At 43.0% G+C, this 20,124-nt stretch overlaps 1 pseudogene; it reads right to left on the bottom strand.

Moving 5' to 3' along the window:
* The window catches only part of LOC139574526 (ecto-NOX disulfide-thiol exchanger 2-like), a 395,743-nt pseudogene that overhangs the window by 78,952 nt on the left and 296,667 nt on the right, over positions 1 to 20,124 (bottom strand).

The following is a 20,124-nucleotide window of genomic DNA, read 5'->3' as shown; positions in this document are numbered from 1 at the left end:
AATTTGGCTATTTAAGCTCTGAATATCAGCTACCCAACTTCATCAGGAGTTATCGTGAGCCTATTTGCAATGTGTTTGCATAGCAGGAAATGCAGAAGTATTTAATTTTTTTCTATGATCAGCTTGTCAAAAATGTATGGATACAAACTGAAACCACTGATCATGTCAATTTACCCCACAGGGTGAAACTCCTGGACAGCAGATGTGAGTAGCATGATTGTCAATTTCCTATGGTCCATTTACTTTTTTAGGATATGTATTTTTTTTTTTACGTGACAGCACATTTTTTATTTGATTGGGCGCCATTTAGGTTAGCCTATTTGATACCTGTATGATGTAAAAAGTGTCCGTCTCAATACATTGTCATATATTTTATCTCCACCCTGTAGGCTGCAGAAAATGCTCTATCTACCATATCTTAGATCTGCTACATGATTTATGTTAGATGATTTTTTTGGACTGAACATTGATGGAGTGCTGCAGAGATGCGTCTCTCGAACAGCACCCTGGAGAGGCGCGTTGGGAATGGACAAGCAAAAATATTTTGCCTCCCTGCCTTTGACAAAGTGGGTATTGTTCATCACGGGGCGATATTAGCGCTCACCTACAGTAAAAATCCCATATGCCACTGGTTGAGATAAATGGTCATTGTTTTTGGGAAGAATTATGTGAGGTTTTATGTGTTCTTGGAGGTGAGTCTGGTCAGTTTAGTTCAGAAAATGCTACCCTCGTGTGTGTGTGTGTGTGTGTGTGTGTGTGTGTGTGTGTGTGTGTGTGTGTGTGTGTGTGTGTGTGTGTGTGTGTGTGTGTGTGTGTGTGTGTGTGTGTGTGTGTGTGTGTGTGTGTGTGTGTGCGTGTATGTGTGTATGTGTGTAGTGTGGTATATGTGTAGTGTGTGTGTGTGTGTGTATGTGTGTAGTGTGGTATGTGTGTAGTGTGTGTGTGCATGGTATTTGTGTAGTGTGTGTGTGTACCTGAGTCGTCAGGATCGTGTGTATCCTCCATGTCATCGTCAGACATCTCCATCTCCTCCTCTCGTCTGATCCCCATCAGCTCTTAATTTTGCATGTTTCTGATCTCCTGGAGGGAAACAACAGAATAGGATTATCACTGGATGTTCATACTGAACACAATCCTCCTGGGTAGCCTGGCTGGAGTATGCTTTACACTGTCGCGTACGCACGCACACACCTATGGAAGAAATGCTGATCCTAGACCTGTCCCTAAGGGCAGCTTCTACCAAGAGTGATTCACAGCAGGACTGATATCTCCCTCTGGTGCACTGATGACAGTAGATAGAGAGCAGCAGTCTGCCTCAACACTGATGACAGTAGATAGAGAGCAGCAGTCTGTCTCTACACTGATGAGACAGTAGATAGAGAGCAGCAGTCTGTCTCTACACTGATGAGACAGTAGATAGAGAGCAGCAGTCTGTCTCTACACTGATGAGACAGTAGATAGAGAGCAGCAGTCTGTCTCTACACTGATGAGACAGTAGATAGAGAGCAGCAGTCTGTCTCTACACTGATGACAGTAGATAGAGAGCAGCAGTCTGCCTCTACACTGATGAGACAGTAGATAGAGAGCAGCAGTCTGCCTCTACACTGATGAGACAGTAGATAGAGAGCAGCAGTCTGCCTCTACACTGATGAGACAGTAGATAGAGAGCAGCAGTCTGTCTCTACACTGATGAGACAGTAGATAGAGAGCAGCAGTCTGCCTCTACACTGATGAGACAGTAGATAGAGAGCAGCAGTCTGCCTCTACACTGATGAGACAGTAGATAGAGCAGCAGTCTGCCTCTACACTGATGAGACAGTAGATAGAGAGCAGCAGTCTGTCTCTACACTGATGAGACAGTAGATAGAGAGCAGCAGTCTGTCTCTACACTGATGACAGTAGATAGAGAGCAGCAGTCTGCCTCTACACTGATGAGACAGTAGATAGAGAGCAGCAGTCTGCCTCTACACTGATGAGACAGTAGATAGAGAGCAGCAGTCTGCCTCTACACTGATGACAGTAGATAGAGAGCAGCAGTCTGCCTCTACACTGATGACAGTAGATAGAGAGCAGCAGTCTGCCTCTACACTGATGAGACAGTAGATATAGAGCAGCAGTCTGTCTCTACACTGATGAGACAGTAGATAGAGAGCAGCAGTCTGCCTCTACACTGATGAGACAGTAGATAGAGAGCAGCAGTCTGCCTCAACACTGATGAGACAGTAGATAGAGAGCAGCAGTCTGTCTCAACACTGATGAGACAGTAGATAGAGAGAAGCAATCTGTCTCTACACTGATGAGACAGTAGATAGAGAGCAGCATTCTGCCTCTAAACTGATGAGAAAGTAGATATAGAGCAGCAGTCTGTCTCTACACTGATGAGACAGTAGATAGAGAGCAGCAGTCTGCCTCAATACTGATGAGACAGTAGATAGAGAGCAGCAATCTGTCTCTACACTGATGAGACAGTAGATAGAGAGCAGCATTCTGCCTCTAAACTGATGAGACAGTAGATATAGAGCAGCAGTCTGTCTCTACACTGATGAGACAGTAGATAGAGAGAAGCAGTCTCTCTACACTGATGAGACAGTAGATAGAGAGCAGCAGTCTGTCTCTACACTGATGAGACAGTAGATAGAGAGAAGCAGTCTCTCTACACTGATGAGACAGTAGATAGAGAGCAGCAGTCTGCCTCAACACTGATGAGATAGTAGATAGAGAGCAGCAGTCTGCCTCTACACTGATGAAACAGTAGATATAGAGCAGCAGTCTGTCTCTACACTGATGAGACAGTAGATAGAGAGCAGCAGTCTGTCTCTACACTGATGAGACAGTAGATATAGAGCAGCAGTCTGTCTCTACACTGATGAGACAGTAGATAGAGAGCAGCAGTCTGCCTCTACACTGATGAGACAGTAGATAGAGAGCAGCAGTCTGCCTCAACACTGATGAGACAGTAGATAGAGAGCAGCAGTCTGTCTCAACACTGATGAGACAGTAGATAGAGAGAAGCAATCTGTCTCTACACTGATGAGACAGTAGATAGAGAGCAGCATTCTGCCTCTAAACTGATGAGAAAGTAGATATAGAGCAGCAGTCTGTCTCTACACTGATGAGACAGTAGATAGAGAGCAGCAGTCTGCCTCAATACTGATGAGACAGTAGATAGAGAGCAGCAATCTGTCTCTACACTGATGAGACAGTAGATAGAGAGCAGCATTCTGCCTCTAAACTGATGAGACAGTAGATAGAGAGCAGCAGTCTGTCTCTACACTGATGAGACAGTAGATAGAGAGCAGCAGTCTGCCTCTACACTGATGAGACAGTAGATAGAGAGCAGCAGTCTGCCTCTACACTGATGAGACAGTAGATAGAGCAGCAGTCTGCCTCTACACTGATGAGACAGTAGATAGAGAGCAGCAGTCTGTCTCTACACTGATGAGACAGTAGATAGAGAGCAGCAGTCTGTCTCTACACTGATGACAGTAGATAGAGAGCAGCAGTCTGCCTCTACACTGATGAGACAGTAGATAGAGAGCAGCAGTCTGCCTCTACACTGATGAGACAGTAGATAGAGAGCAGCAGTCTGCCTCTACACTGATGACAGTAGATAGAGAGCAGCAGTCTGCCAATACACTGATGACAGTAGATAGAGAGCAGCAGTCTGCCTCTACACTGATGAGACAGTAGATATAGAGCAGCAGTCTGTCTCTACACTGATGAGACAGTAGATAGAGAGCAGCAGTCTGCCTCTACACTGATGAGACAGTAGATAGAGAGCAGCAGTCTGCCTCAACACTGATGAGACAGTAGATAGAGAGCAGCAGTCTGTCTCAACACTGATGAGACAGTAGATAGAGAGAAGCAATCTGTCTCTACACTGATGAGACAGTAGATAGAGAGCAGCATTCTGCCTCTAAACTGATGAGAAAGTAGATATAGAGCAGCAGTCTGTCTCTACACTGATGAGACAGTAGATAGAGAGCAGCAGTCTGCCTCAATACTGATGAGACAGTAGATAGAGAGCAGCAATCTGTCTCTACACTGATGAGACAGTAGATAGAGAGCAGCATTCTGCCTCTAAACTGATGAGACAGTAGATATAGAGCAGCAGTCTGTCTCTACACTGATGAGACAGTAGATAGAGAGAAGCAGTCTCTCTACACTGATGAGACAGTAGATAGAGAGCAGCAGTCTGTCTCTACACTGATGAGACAGTAGATAGAGAGAAGCAGTCTCTCTACACTGATGAGACAGTAGATAGAGAGCAGCAGTCTGCCTCAACACTGATGAGATAGTAGATAGAGAGCAGCAGTCTGCCTCTACACTGATGAGACAGTAGATAGAGAGCAGCAGTCTGCCTCTACACTGATGAGACAGTAGATAGAGAGCAGCAGTCTGCCTCTACACTGATGAGACAGTAGATAGAGCAACAGTCTGCCTCTACACTGATGACAGTAGATAGAGAGCAGCAGTCTGCCTCTACACTGATGAGACAGTAGATAGAGAGCAGCAGTCTGCCTCTACACTGATGAGATAGTAGATAGAGAGCAGCAGTCTGCCTCTACACTGATGAGACAGTAGATAGAGAGCAGCAGTCTGTCTCAACACTGATGAGACAGTAGATAGAGAGAAGCAATCTGTCTCTACACTGATGAGACAGTAGATAGAGAGCAGCATTCTGCCTCTAAACTGATGAGAAAGTAGATATAGAGCAGCAGTCTGTCTCTACACTGATGAGACAGTAGATAGAGAGCAGCAGTCTGCCTCAATACTGATGAGACAGTAGATAGAGAGCAGCAATCTGTCTCTACACTGATGAGACAGTAGATAGAGAGCAGCATTCTGCCTCTAAACTGATGAGACAGTAGATAGAGAGCAGCAGTCTGTCTCTACACTGATGAGACAGTAGATAGAGAGCAGCAGTCTGCCTCTACACTGATGAGACAGTAGATAGAGAGCAGCAGTCTGCCTCTACACTGATGAGACAGTAGATAGAGCAGCAGTCTGCCTCTACACTGATGAGACAGTAGATAGAGAGCAGCAGTCTGTCTCTACACTGATGAGACAGTAGATAGAGAGCAGCAGTCTGTCTCTACACTGATGACAGTAGATAGAGAGCAGCAGTCTGCCTCTACACTGATGAGACAGTAGATAGAGAGCAGCAGTCTGCCTCTACACTGATGAGACAGTAGATAGAGAGCAGCAGTCTGCCTCTACACTGATGACAGTAGATAGAGAGCAGCAGTCTGCCAATACACTGATGACAGTAGATAGAGAGCAGCAGTCTGCCTCTACACTGATGAGACAGTAGATATAGAGCAGCAGTCTGTCTCTACACTGATGAGACAGTAGATAGAGAGCAGCAGTCTGCCTCTACACTGATGAGACAGTAGATAGAGAGCAGCAGTCTGCCTCAACACTGATGAGACAGTAGATAGAGAGCAGCAGTCTGTCTCAACACTGATGAGACAGTAGATAGAGAGAAGCAATCTGTCTCTACACTGATGAGACAGTAGATAGAGAGCAGCATTCTGCCTCTAAACTGATGAGAAAGTAGATATAGAGCAGCAGTCTGTCTCTACACTGATGAGACAGTAGATAGAGAGCAGCAGTCTGCCTCAATACTGATGAGACAGTAGATAGAGAGCAGCAATCTGTCTCTACACTGATGAGACAGTAGATAGAGAGCAGCATTCTGCCTCTAAACTGATGAGACAGTAGATATAGAGCAGCAGTCTGTCTCTACACTGATGAGACAGTAGATAGAGAGAAGCAGTCTCTCTACACTGATGAGACAGTAGATAGAGAGCAGCAGTCTGTCTCTACACTGATGAGACAGTAGATAGAGAGAAGCAGTCTCTCTACACTGATGAGACAGTAGATAGAGAGCAGCAGTCTGCCTCAACACTGATGAGATAGTAGATAGAGAGCAGCAGTCTGCCTCTACACTGATGAGACAGTAGATAGAGAGCAGCAGTCTGCCTCTACACTGATGAGACAGTAGATAGAGAGCAGCAGTCTGCCTCTACACTGATGAGACAGTAGATAGAGCAACAGTCTGCCTCTACACTGATGACAGTAGATAGAGAGCAGCAGTCTGCCTCTACACTGATGAGACAGTAGATAGAGAGCAGCAGTCTGCCTCTACACTGATGAGATAGTAGATAGAGAGCAGCAGTCTGCCTCTACACTGATGACAGTAGATAGAGAGCAGCAGTCTGCCTCTACACTGATGAGACAGTAGATAGAGAGCAGCAGTCTGCCTCTACACTGATGAGACAGTAGATAGAGAGCAGCAGTCTGCCTCTACACTGATGACAGTAGATAGAGAGCAGCAGTCTGCCTCTACATTGATGAGACAGTAGATAGAGAGCAGCAGTCTGCCTCTACACTGATGAGACAGTAGATAGAGAGCAGCAGTCTGCCTCTACACTGATGAGACAGTAGATAGAGAGCAGCAGTCTGCCTCAACATTGATGAGATAGTAGATAGAGCAGCAGTCTGCCTCTACACTGATGAGACAGTAGATAGAGAGCATCAGTCTGCCTCTACACTGATGAGACAGTAGATAGAGAGCAGCAGTCTGCCTCTACACTGATGAGACAGTAGATAGAGAGCAGCAGTCTGCCTCAACACTGATGAGACAGTAGATAGAGAGCAGCAGTCTGTCTCAACACTGATGAGACAGTAGATAGAGAGAAGCAATCTGTCTCTACACTGATGAGACAGTAGATAGAGAGCAGCATTCTGCCTCTAAACTGATGAGAAAGTAGATATAGAGCAGCAGTCTGTCTCTACACTGATGAGACAGTAGATAGAGAGCAGCAGTCTGCCTCAATACTGATGAGACAGTAGATAGAGAGCAGCAATCTGTCTCTACACTGATGAGACAGTAGATAGAGAGCAGCATTCTGCCTCTAAACTGATGAGACAGTAGATATAGAGCAGCAGTCTGTCTCTACACTGATGAGACAGTAGATAGAGAGAAGCAGTCTCTCTACACTGATGAGACAGTAGATAGAGAGCAGCAGTCTGTCTCTACACTGATGAGACAGTAGATAGAGAGAAGCAGTCTCTCTACACTGATGAGACAGTAGATAGAGAGCAGCAGTCTGCCTCAACACTGATGAGATAGTAGATAGAGAGCAGCAGTCTGCCTCTACACTGATGAGACAGTAGATAGAGAGCAGCAGTCTGCCTCTACACTGATGAGACAGTAGATAGAGAGCAGCAGTCTGCCTCTACACTGATGAGACAGTAGATAGAGCAACAGTCTGCCTCTACACTGATGACAGTAGATAGAGAGCAGCAGTCTGCCTCTACACTGATGAGACAGTAGATAGAGAGCAGCAGTCTGCCTCTACACTGATGAGATAGTAGATAGAGAGCAGCAGTCTGCCTCTACACTGATGACAGTAGATAGAGAGCAGCAGTCTGCCTCTACACTGATGAGACAGTAGATAGAGAGCAGCAGTCTGCCTCTACACTGATGAGACAGTAGATAGAGAGCAGCAGTCTGCCTCTACACTGATGACAGTAGATAGAGAGCAGCAGTCTGCCTCTACATTGATGAGACAGTAGATAGAGAGCAGCAGTCTGCCTCTACACTGATGAGACAGTAGATAGAGAGCAGCAGTCTGCCTCTACACTGATGAGACAGTAGATAGAGAGCAGCAGTCTGCCTCAACATTGATGAGATAGTAGATAGAGCAGCAGTCTGCCTCTACACTGATGAGACAGTAGATAGAGAGCATCAGTCTGCCTCTACACTGATGAGACAGTAGATAGAGAGCAGCAGTCTGCCTCTACACTGATGAGACAGTAGATAGAGAGCAGCAGTCTGTCTCTACACTGATGAGACAGTAGATAGAGAGCAGCAGTCTGCCTCTACACTGATGAGACAGTAGATAGAGAGCAGCAGTCTGTCTCTACACTGATGAGACAGTAGATAGAGAGCAGCAGTCTGTCTCTACACTGATGAGACAGTAGATAGAGAGCAGCAGTCTGCCTCTACACTGATGAGACAGTAGATAGAGAGCAGCAGTCTGTCTCTACACTGATGAGACAGTAGATAGAGAGCAGCAGTCTGCCTCTACACTGATGAGACAGTAGATAGAGAGCAGCAGTCTGCCTCTACACTGATGAGACAGTAGATAGAGCAGCAGTCTGCCTCTACACTGATGAGACAGTAGATAGAGAGCAGCAGTCTGTCTCTACACTGATGAGACAGTAGATAGAGAGCAGCAGTCTGTCTCTACACTGATGACAGTAGATAGAGAGCAGCAGTCTGCCTCTACACTGATGAGACAGTAGATAGAGAGCAGCAGTCTGCCTCTACACTGATGAGACAGTAGATAGAGAGCAGCAGTCTGCCTCTACACTGATGACAGTAGATAGAGAGCAGCAGTCTGCCTCTACACTGATGACAGTAGATAGAGAGCAGCAGTCTGCCTCTACACTGATGAGACAGTAGATATAGAGCAGCAGTCTGTCTCTAACTGATGAGACAGTAGATAGAGAGCAGCAGTCTGCCTCTACACTGATGAGACAGTAGATAGAGAACAGCAGTCTGCCTCAACACTGATGAGACAGTAGATAGAGAGCAGCAGTCTGTCTCAACACTGATGAGACAGTAGATAGAGAGAAGCAATCTGTCTCTACACTGATGAGACAGTAGATAGAGAGCAGCATTCTGCCTCTAAACTGATGAGAAAGTAGATATAGAGCAGCAGTCTGTCTCTACACTGATGAGACAGTAGATAGAGAGCAGCAGTCTGCCTCAATACTGATGAGACAGTAGATAGAGAGCAGCAATCTGTCTCTACACTGATGAGACAGTAGATAGAGAGCAGCATTCTGCCTCTAAACTGATGAGACAGTAGATATAGAGCAGCAGTCTGTCTCTACACTGATGAGACAGTAGATAGAGAGAAGCAGTCTCTCTACACTGATGAGACAGTAGATAGAGAGCAGCAGTCTGTCTCTACACTGATGAGACAGTAGATAGAGAGAAGCAGTCTCTCTACACTGATGAGACAGTAGATAGAGAGCAGCAGTCTGTTTCTACACTGATGAGACAGTAGATAGAGAGCAGCAGTCTGCCTCTACACTGATGAGACAGTAGATAGAGCAACAGTCTGCCTCTACACTGATGACAGTAGATAGAGAGCAGCAGTCTGCCTCTACACTGATGAGACAGTAGATAGAGAGCAGCAGTCTGCCTCTACACTGATGAGATAGTAGATAGAGAGCAGCAGTCTGCCTCTACACTGATGACAGTAGATAGAGAGCAGCAGTCTGCCTCTACACTGATGAGACAGTAGATAGAGAGCAGCAGTCTGCCTCTACACTGATGAGACAGTAGATAGAGAGCAGCAGTCTGCCTCTACACTGATGACAGTAGATAGAGAGCAGCAGTCTGCCTCTACACTGATGAGACAGTAGATAGAGAGCAGCAGTCTGCCTCTACACTGATGAGACAGTAGATAGAGAGCAGCAGTCTGCCTCTACACTGATGAGACAGTAGATAGAGAGCAGCAGTCTGCCTCAACATTGATGAGACAGTAGATAGAGCAGCAGTCTGCCTCTACACTGATGAGACAGTAGATAGAGAGCATCAGTCTGCCTCTACACTGATGAGACAGTAGATAGAGAGCAGCAGTCTGCCTCTACACTGATGAGACAGTAGATAGAGAGCAGCAGTCTGTCTCTACACTGATGAGACAGTAGATAGAGAGCAGCAGTCTGCCTCTACACTGATGAGACAGTAGATAGAGAGCAGCAGTCTGTCTCTACACTGATGAGACAGTAGATAGAGAGCCGCAGTCTGTCTCTACACTGATGAGACAGTAGATAGAGAGCAGCAGTCTGCCTCTACACTGATGAAACAGTAGATATAGAGCAGCAGTCTGTCTCTACACTGATGAGACAGTAGATAGAGAGCAGCAGTCTGTCTCTACACTGATGAGACAGTAGATAGAGAGCAGCAGTCTGTTTCTACACTGATGAGACAGTAGATAGAGAGCAGCAGTCTGTTTCTACACTGATGAGACAGTAGATAGAGAGCAGCAGTCTGTCTCTACACTGATGAGACAGTAGATAGAGAGCAGCAGTCTGCGTCTACTTACTGATTCCTTTGTCCCCATGGGGAAATTTTGTTGCAGTGTCATGTACACGTTTAAAGTGGTATTTAAATACAAAACAAAATTGACAATACAACTTTCATAACAGCTACATACAAAAAAAAACATTAAAAAAAAAACACTAACCTGCTGGCCTTACTGAGTTGATAGGAACATTAGCCCGAGCTATTTAGGAGGGATATCACACCTCGCACAAATGATTGTCTAGTTCTGTTTTTCCTACTGAGGTGTGCCCTATACCTGCGCCTAGAGGGGAGTAGTTCAATGTCTGGGTACAAGGGGTGGCTTGGGTCTAAAATAATTTTGTGAGCCTTGCGGAGCACCCTGACCTTAAAGATCTCATCCAGGCCTGTCTGTTTGACACCAAGTACCTTGCTTGCTGTGGTGATAATCCTTCTCAGCATAGTTCTCTGGCTGACAGTGGCATTGCCAAACCAACAAACAACACAAAAAGTTAAAATACTCTCAATGAAAGATTTGCTCTCTATCTACTGATGAGACAGTAGATAGAGAGCAGCAGTCTGTCTCTACACTGATGAGACAGTAGATAGAGAGCAGCAGTCTGCCTCTACACTGATGAGACAGTAGATAGAGAGCAGCAGTCTGTCTCTACACTGATGAGACAGTAGATAGAGAGCAGCAGTCTGTTTCTACACTGATGAGACAGTAGATAGAGAGCAGCAGTCTGTCTCTACACTGATGAGACAGTAGATAGAGCAGTAGTCTGCCTCTACACTGTCCTGTACTAACCTTAACTGAACTACTGTCTGTCTGTCTGTCTGTCTGTCTGTCTGTCTGTCTGTCTGTCTGTCTGTCTGTCTGTCTGTCTGTCTGTCTGTCTGTCTGTCTGTCTGTCTGTCTGTCTGTCTGTCTGTCTGTCTGTCTGTCTGTCTGTCTGTCTGTCTGTCTGTCTGTCTGTCTGTCTGTCTGTCTCTGTCTCTGTCTCTGTCTCTGTCTCTGTCTCTGTCTCTGTCTGTCATCCAGATCAGCACTTTGGGGCAGTCAAGGTGGAGCTGTTACACAATCATCAATTCCTAACAAATTCTGTCACATCTAGATGTTCCCTAGAGACGTCTGAGACATGAGCATAACTGCTGTGAGCCCAAAACCATTATACTGAAATTGACCACTGTGCTTCTAGCAGCCCGTGTGTTTGTGTCAGACCTGAGTTCTAATACATGTGTATTTGATTCTGTGTTATTTAAATACTTATTTTCTGTGTTTTTTAGTATTTTCAAATAATGTGGCCCCAATCAACTACTTCTATTTAAAGTATTTTCAAATAATTTCCTATAAATAGCCTACTATTTGAAAGTATTTGTATGGTTGAATAAATGGGAGAATGACTGGTTTGTAAATAAGCAGATAGTTATAAATTGATGGATGAATAGATGGATGTTTGAACAGGTTAATGGATATATGGATTTGTGGTAAAATACAGGTGTTGTGATTGTGACAGACAGTGAAGCTCATGCAGTCTCTCAGGTCTACTGTTCTGTTCGATACACATACACGCGTGCACACACACACATACACACACTGCAGCATCGAAAGACATTGACCTTCACAGCCACTATAAATAAACTCCCTGTCAATAAGAGAGCGGTATTATTCCTCTAAAGAATATATTAAAGTCTGAGTCACAGATTGGTCCTGGTGACCACAGAGATGATGTCCAGTAGAACAATAGAATATTGGTCCTGGTTTCCACAGAGATAATGTCCAGTAGAACAATAGAAGATTCGTCCTGGTGACCACAGAGATAATGTCCAGTAGAACACTAGAAGATTGGCCCTGGTGACCACAGAGATAATGTCCAGTAGAACACTAGAAGATTGGCCCTGGTGACCACAGAGATAATGTCCAGTAGAACAATAGAAAATTGGTCCTGGTGACCACAGAGATGATGTCCAGGAGAACATAGAAGATTGGCCCTGGTGACCACAGAGATGATGTCCAGGAGAACATAGAAGATTGGCCCTGGTGACCACAGAGATGCTGTCCAGTAGAACAATAGAAGATTGGCCCTGGTGACAACAGAGATGATGTCCATTGACAGTAGGATATGACATGGTTAACCTGTGTCATGAACCCATTTTACAGCACAAGGTGATGCATTTGTGTTAAGAGCTCAGTTCCAGGTATCATCATTAGCATGTTGATTATTCTGTCGGGAAAAGTGTTGCTGGATCACAATAACTGAATATTCACAGTATTGTTAATATGCATCAACACACTCAGAGGTACTTCCAGTTCAGTATGAGTTGTTAATTCTTCAGAGGTATATTCCTGGTGTCATTAGCATGTTAATATATCTGCAGGGGATTGTACTGTACTGTTCTGAATATTCAAACGGTTCAGAGTTTCACGTTTCAACTCCATGCGCTGAAAAATAAGAGGCCATGACATGTTTGTGTGTGTTTGTGTGTGTGTACATTATCCTAACTGTGAATTTAAAGTCACAGTCAAGAACAATATGTGCTGTTCAGTTTGTTACAGTACTCAAAACTTGTTTACATCCATTACAACTCTCTTCCATTGGCAGTTGTGTTGTGACTCCGTTGCTATTCATAACTGCTAACCACCTGTCCATGACATTTTACCACAGAGAACACTTAGCGCATTTAAATTGAATCTGACCTGTCAGTCTGCTTTGGTAAGGAGTGATATCAGAGGTCTATAACACATACCTCACAAAAAAAACTACCAAGAAATAAATGTATATTTTCCCCCAAATTTGACATTCTTTTCACACATTTATTTTTGACCCCTTCCAGCTATATCTGGTCTCCCAACCAGGGACTGAACAAGACCAACCCTGCTTAGCTTCAAAGGGAAACCAGCAGTTGAATGGAGAGTGCTATATTGCTGGAATTAATGTGCTGGCTGGAATGAATTTCCCGACTGGAAAAAAAGGCAGAGGAAGCAAAGTCCAGGGTAACATAACCAATAGGAGAAAGTGCAGGTAGGAGGGAGGTGTTTTATTCAATTGCATATTTAATAACATTCTATTCACTGAAAGCAATTAATTTGCTTTCAAATGTAAACATTATTTCCAAGCAATGTTTTGTTTTGCGATCAATACTTTGAGGTTTGTGTTTTGCTTTCAATATCATAATTTTTGTTTGCAATTCTAAGAATGTTCTTCCCGACTTCAGAAGTTTTGCTTGATATTAATGGCATAAAAGTAACTCACTCACTAGAGGTTTGCACCATATAATAACACTATTACTAGGGCTGTTGCGATGACCGTATTATTGCCACACCGGCGGTCACCAGTCAAATTCCACGTGACCGTTTAGTCATGGTAATTAGGCTACTCCAAGCTCTGATGCTGCTGATGGTTATTGCCTACTAGACTCGCTAACTGCCTAGTACTCAGCACTCTATTGTTCCTCTAATCACTCTGCAGTTGGAACTGACATCAATGCAAATGTGTTCAAAAATCGAATCAAACACTTCATTAGAGCCCGTGAGCTTATGTTGCGCATCATTTCTATAGGATATAAAAATGCGCAAGAAAACAGAGTGATGGCTTCTACTAAAAAGAGGAGGATCCCATCCGGTTTCAATAGGCAAGGCTTACTATATTTATTTCTCAACTTTCCTAATATTATGCACATCAACTCGGGAAAGCGTCCACCATTCGCTATTTAAGTGCATAGTATTTTCACCCGCTGCCCCTGTTTCGAGACAGGTGCATGGTACCGGTCCATTCTAAATCCAAACAAATTTCACATATATATTATTTAGTATATCTAAAGACAAGATTAAATCAAGAATATTCTGATGGGTGACAATATTAGCCTATCACTTGTGAATTATATATTATCATGATTGGAATGATGCCCAGCATAAGAAACTGCTGTCTTTTTCTAATCATAGTCGCACACCTTATATAGCCTAGCCCATAGGCTTATATGTTTTGATAAGGTTTGTATCATAACTAAAGTGGCCAAATAACTCCTTAAAATTAAGCACATTAACTTAATTGTCAATAGGGGGAGCTGTTAGCACTTTTTTTGTTGTTGACATTGCCAAATTAAACTGCCTAGTACTCAATTCTTGCTCGTACAATATGCATATTATTGTTATTATTGGATAGAAAACACTCTCTAGTTTCTATAACCGTTGGAATTATGTCTCTGAGTGGAACAGAACTCATTCTACAGAACTTTTCCTGACAGGGAGTGAGATTTCAGAAATCTTGGCCTCTGGTCCCAGGTCAGTTTTAATGTCCCTGTGAATGCTATGAGGATACAAACACTGCCTACGCCTTCCTCTAGATGTCAGTAAGTGGTGACAATTTGAATGGAGTCGATTGCGCAATCAGGGCCTGTATAAAACACCAAAGACCGGAAGGAGCTTTCTTTCGCTCCCTGCGCTCGACGCACAATGTAGGTCGGACTGGCCTCTTTCCAAGCCTTGGTTTAGCCAGTAATATATCGCCGGTCATGTTTTTACCCGTAGTTAATTTAAACCGTTTTATAGCAATTTATATCCGTTTAGTGTGATTTTGAGGCATTTATTTGTGACGTCCTTCCATGAGCTGGGCACTTATCCTGTACATACCGAACGTTAGTGGCCATTTCGACGGGACAAGAGGACATCTTTCGACCAAAAGACGATTAGACCGGAGAAAGGATACATTGCCCAAGATTCTGATGGAAGAACAGCTCATAGTAAGAACTATTTATGATGATAAATCGCTGTTCTGTTGAAAAATGTTAAACGCATATTTCGCCATTTTGTTTTGTGTAGCTTCGCTTTGGCGGACCCGGTATTGCACAGTAAGGATCATTTTAGAAATGTAATTCAGCGATTGCATTAAGAACTAATTTGTCTTTCGATTCCTGTCAACCCTGTATTTTTTAGTCAAGTTTATGATTTATTATCGATTAGACTAGATCACTCTCAAAGATGGCGCCCGACATTTTCAGGCCAGTTTTGCTACTATTCTCATTGTATAACCACGTTTTTTTGTGGCTAAATATGCACATTTTCGAACAAACTCTATATGTATGTTGTAATATGATGTTACAGGAGTGTCATCGGAAGAATTCTGAGAAGGTTAGTGAAAAAATTAATATATTTTGGTGATGATAACGTTATCGCTCCCGTTGCCTTGAATTCATGCTGGGGTAACGTTTGCACATGTGGTATGCTAATATAACGATTTATTGTGTTTTCGCTGTAAAACGCTTAGAAAATCTGAAATATTGTCTGAATTCACAAGATCTGTGTCTTTCCATTGCTATGCTTTGTCTATTTTTATGAAATGTTTTATGATGAGTAAATTGGTAATACACGTTGCTCTCTGTAGTAATTCTAGTCGCTTTGGGGAGATTTGTGATGGTGGCTGCAATGGCAAACTATGATTTATACCTGAAATATGCACATTTTTCTAACAAAACCTATGCTATACAATAAATATGTTATCAGACTGTCATCTGATGAGGTTTTTTCTTGGTTAGTGGCTATTTATTTCTTTATTTGGTCGAATTGGTGATAGCTAGTGATGGAGTGGAAAAATAGTGGAGTAAAAAAAATGGTGTCTTTTGCTAACGTGGTTAGCTAATAGATTTACATATTGTGTCTTCCCTGTAAAACATTTTAAAAATCAGAAATGGTGGCTAGATTCACAAGAAGTGTATCTTTCATCTGGTGTCTTGGACTTGTGATTTAATGATATTTAGATGCTACAATTTACTTGTGACGCTAGGCTATGCTAGTCAGCTTTTTTACTGTGGGGGGTGCTCCCGGATCCGGGATGAGTACCAACTAAAAGTTAATCCACTTTACATTTACATTTAACATTTAAGTCATTTAGCAGACGCTCTTATCCAGAGCGACTTACAAGTTGGTGCATTCACCTTATGATGTCCAGTGGAACAACCACTTTACAATAGTGCATCTAACTCTAAGAGGGGTTTAGGGCCTAACTGGCATTCATAAGCGGCGCGTGAGTTTCAAGTTTGGATAAGATAATTTTCACCATAAAAATTCACCTTTATAATAAAAGCATTACATGCATAATCACATTTGTAGTCACTTTTTATAATGGTGTTATCCCACTAATAGCTTACAGTCTACTGCCATGTGTGGATTGCTGCGCTTATAATGTTAAGAAATAGCCTAATAGTTTATCAACATTTTAAGCTAAATGTTCTGATCTGTTGCGTCAGCCACATTGCGTAAAAAAGTTTTTTTGATGCTAGTGGTTCTATTAATTTGGGATCTATTGCATCCCACAACTGTCCTAGATTATGTTTGGAATATGTATTTCTCGCACAGAATAGAATAGGTAGACTTTTGTACTATGGGGAACAGTAGATTGACATAGGCTAGTGCTTTTGCTGTTTATTACACCTACTCATCTTGTTGGCTGACGAAAAGTAAATGTGGACAGTTCTTCCAATACCTTCAATATGCACCTCGGAATTGGATAAGGACGTGTGGAGCTGCATCCCCAATGTGTCTGTCTTCACTTGAAGCCTGTGAGAAAGACGCGATCACGTGATGTGAGAAGGCCACAAAGGCCACAAAAGGCAAGGATTTTTTTAGGGTGCATTACGGCCACAAAGGGGATGCTGCCGTGAAATTCGAGGCATTATCAAGTGCTTGTCAATGAGAGACTAATGAAGTGTGTACAGCCTGCACAAAAAAAAACGGAGCTCATGCCTTTCAAGCAACTTTTAAAAAATCATTAGAGTCACATCACGCAGCCTGACAATGTCTAAAAAATCCAAACATATAGCCCAATGTTTGCAGCACACCTACATTTACATTAATAACTCTAAAGTAAGCATATAGGAGTACCTATTTCTTTGTTAACTTCTTTGGGGTACCCCCCCCAACTTCTCAATTTCTGCCTAAAGACATACCCTAATCTAACTGCCTTTAGCTCAGGCCCAGAAGCAAGGATATGCATATTCTTGGTATCATTTGAAAGGAAACACTCTGAATTTTGTGGAAATGTGAATTGAATGTAGGAGAATATAACAAAATAGATCTGGTAGAAGAAAATACAAGGAAATAAACATACGTTTTCTGTTTTTTATTGTTGCTGCATCATCTTTCAAATGACCAAGAACAGAAAACATACAGATAGGATGCTGTGGATGATTTGAATGAAGAACATAAGATGGCAACAATAGCTGAGCAAGGTTTTAGACAGATAACTTAAAAAATGAGCGAGCTACATGACATTGAGCATGAAGTCACCCAGATGTCCCACACAAATGTACCCAGGTGGCCGAATTGGTACAGTGATACATTTTGAAGGAAATAACTATATACAAAATACATAAATGCTATTCTAACACACACCCAAAAAATAAATATATATATATATATATATATATACAGTGGGGAGAACAAGTATTTGATACACTGCCGATTTTGCAGGTTTTCCTACTTACAAAGCATGTAGAGGTCTGTAATTTTTATCATAGGTACACTTCAACTGTGAGAGACGGAATCAAAAAAAAATCCAGAAAATCACATGGTATGATTTTTAAGTAATTAATTTGCAATTTGCTCCCCACTGTATATGAAAAAAAATATTAAAAAAAATCATAATAAACAAACAAATAACAAGGATAACTATTTACACATTTTCTATTTACAATATTGTATATTTTACAAATAAATAGATAAATATTGTGAAGACCCTCAGCCCTCAGTCCTGGTGCCACGGCCCATAGCAGTCTCTTTCTGCTGTAAAGCAGAGGCTTACTGAACAGGTGGTGCAGGTGATGGGGCATTTCCTGTGACAAAGGGCACAACGTCGCCTCCCCACTGTGCCCTTTTTGCCCTGAGGCAGAGATGAATCTGGGCAGGTGAACACCACTGGTTGACGGAGCAGAAGGTGCTGCAGTGGACTTGCTGTAGCTAGCAAGCTCCTGGATGAGCAGCTCCCTAAAGGCTAGCTGTGAGATGGGGGGCTGTCTCTATCAATTTCCTCTATAATTTGGGTTAAATCTGTATACCTAGACTTTGTTTTAGCTTTTCCTGATTTATTCGCCATAATTTAAATATATAAACTTGTTGAAAATGCTATTGAATATGTACTGCTATGCGTAACACTCGTGGCTCCGTCAAGTAGGATTTGCAATGGCGAATGAACCTCTTTTACGCCAGAGTTTACGACAAAGGCTGGTCTTCAAACGTATAACCATTACATATTGCTGTTTACCTCAGCTCATTGGCTATCCAAGCTAGATTTCAAGATGATCAGTGGTCATTGGGCCAAAATACAGTCAATCAACGATAGACCGGTCCTACCATTGGTGCGCAATGAGGTCATTGATTGGTGTCTTCAAATCGGTTTGTTTCGGTCAATACATCCCGGGAAAAGAGCCATCATGTATGGTTGTGTTAGTAACAACCAGAGGATTGCAATGAAACCAACCATGACTGGATAAACTTTTGTTTAGTGTGTGTAATTACCACGAACGCTTCGTCCAAAGTTGAATGAGACGGAAATCACGACGCAACCGGTTTACAAATGTTTCGTGTTAGGTTATAAAAATTGATTTTATCAAACAAAACGAACATTCACTGTGTAGTGAGGACACTTGGCATTGCCTCCAGAGGAAGATCTCCAATGGTAAGCGATTTATTTTATTGTTATTTCTGACTTTCGTGACGCTAATGCTTGGTTGGAAAATGCTAGTAATACTTGTGTGTGTGGGGCGCCGTCCTCAGAAACTCGCATGTTTGCTTTTGCAGTAAACCTTTTTGAAATCTGACACAGCGGCTGGATTAATAAGACGTTAATCTTTTAAATCATGTAAGATACATGTATTTACAAGAATGTTTAATACAACGAATGGTGTATTTAAAATGTTAGCTTTCTGCAGTTTCACCGGATGTTGGCCTGGTGGGACGTTAACGTCTCACCTACCCTAGAGAAGTTAACCGCTCAACACAGAATAGCTGCATGTGCGGGCACTCCCTCAAATCATTTGGAGAAAATATTCATATTTTATTCAGCTTTGTTCAATTGTATTCTTCATACTATAAAATAATGCCACGGAATTCGAAGCAAATTGTCTGCTAAATGAACTAGTGTAGTTAATCAACAGCCATTTGACATAGGCAGATCAGGATCTAACATAGCAACAACTCAGAGTATGCTATTCTGTTCTTCTGAAATAGACTACTTCTTTAGACCTTACTAAAATAAATAATGGATTTATTGTGATGGTGTAGGCTATATTACATGGATTTATTAGAGTTTTTAAAATGTAGATGTCCCAAAGGTCTGCATCAGTGGCTTGTGGAAGCCAGGAGATGATAAATGTGTTTATGTAAATTAACGGTCAATTACCGTGAGACTGACAGTTATTTGCTTGACAATCACCGGCTGACAAAATTTCGTGACCACCACAGCCCTTTTATTACACTGTTAAATGTGGTTAAAGCAGCAATCCGTAATTGAAATATTAAGTGTCCTCCTGCGCCCTTTTCGGTAAAAAGTTGAGGTATTGTAACGATGTTCGTCTGAGGAAGACGGAGAGGATCAAAGTGCAGCGTGGTACGTGTTCATGATTTTTAATAACACTGAACACTAGAACAAAAAATAACAAAGCGGAACAAACGAAACAGTCCTGTCTGGTACAGACACAGAGACAGAAAACAACTATAACTAAAGTCAGGGCGTGACAGTACCCCCCCCCCCCCCCCCCCAAAAGGTGCGGACCTAAAGATATAGGGGGGGGGGTCTGGGTGGGCATCTATCCGCGGTGGCGGCTCTGGCGCAGGACGTGGACCCCGCTCCACCTTAGTCTTGGCCCACTTCGGTGGCGCCTCCGCTCCACCTTTAGTCTTGGCCCACTTCAGTGGCGCCTCGGCGACCCTCGCCGCTGACCCCGGACTGGGGACCCTTGCAGCGGGCCCTGAACAGGAGGGCGACTCTGGCAGCTCCGGACAGGATGGCGACTCTGGCAGCTCCGGACAGGAGGGCGACTCTGGC

Source organism: Salvelinus alpinus, chromosome 4 (genome assembly GCF_045679555.1).
Source record: "Salvelinus alpinus chromosome 4, SLU_Salpinus.1, whole genome shotgun sequence".
NCBI classification, from domain to species: Eukaryota; Metazoa; Chordata; class Actinopteri; order Salmoniformes; family Salmonidae; genus Salvelinus; species Salvelinus alpinus.
Note: the sequence above shows the minus strand (reverse complement) of the source record. Positions and strands in the feature narration are given on the sequence as shown.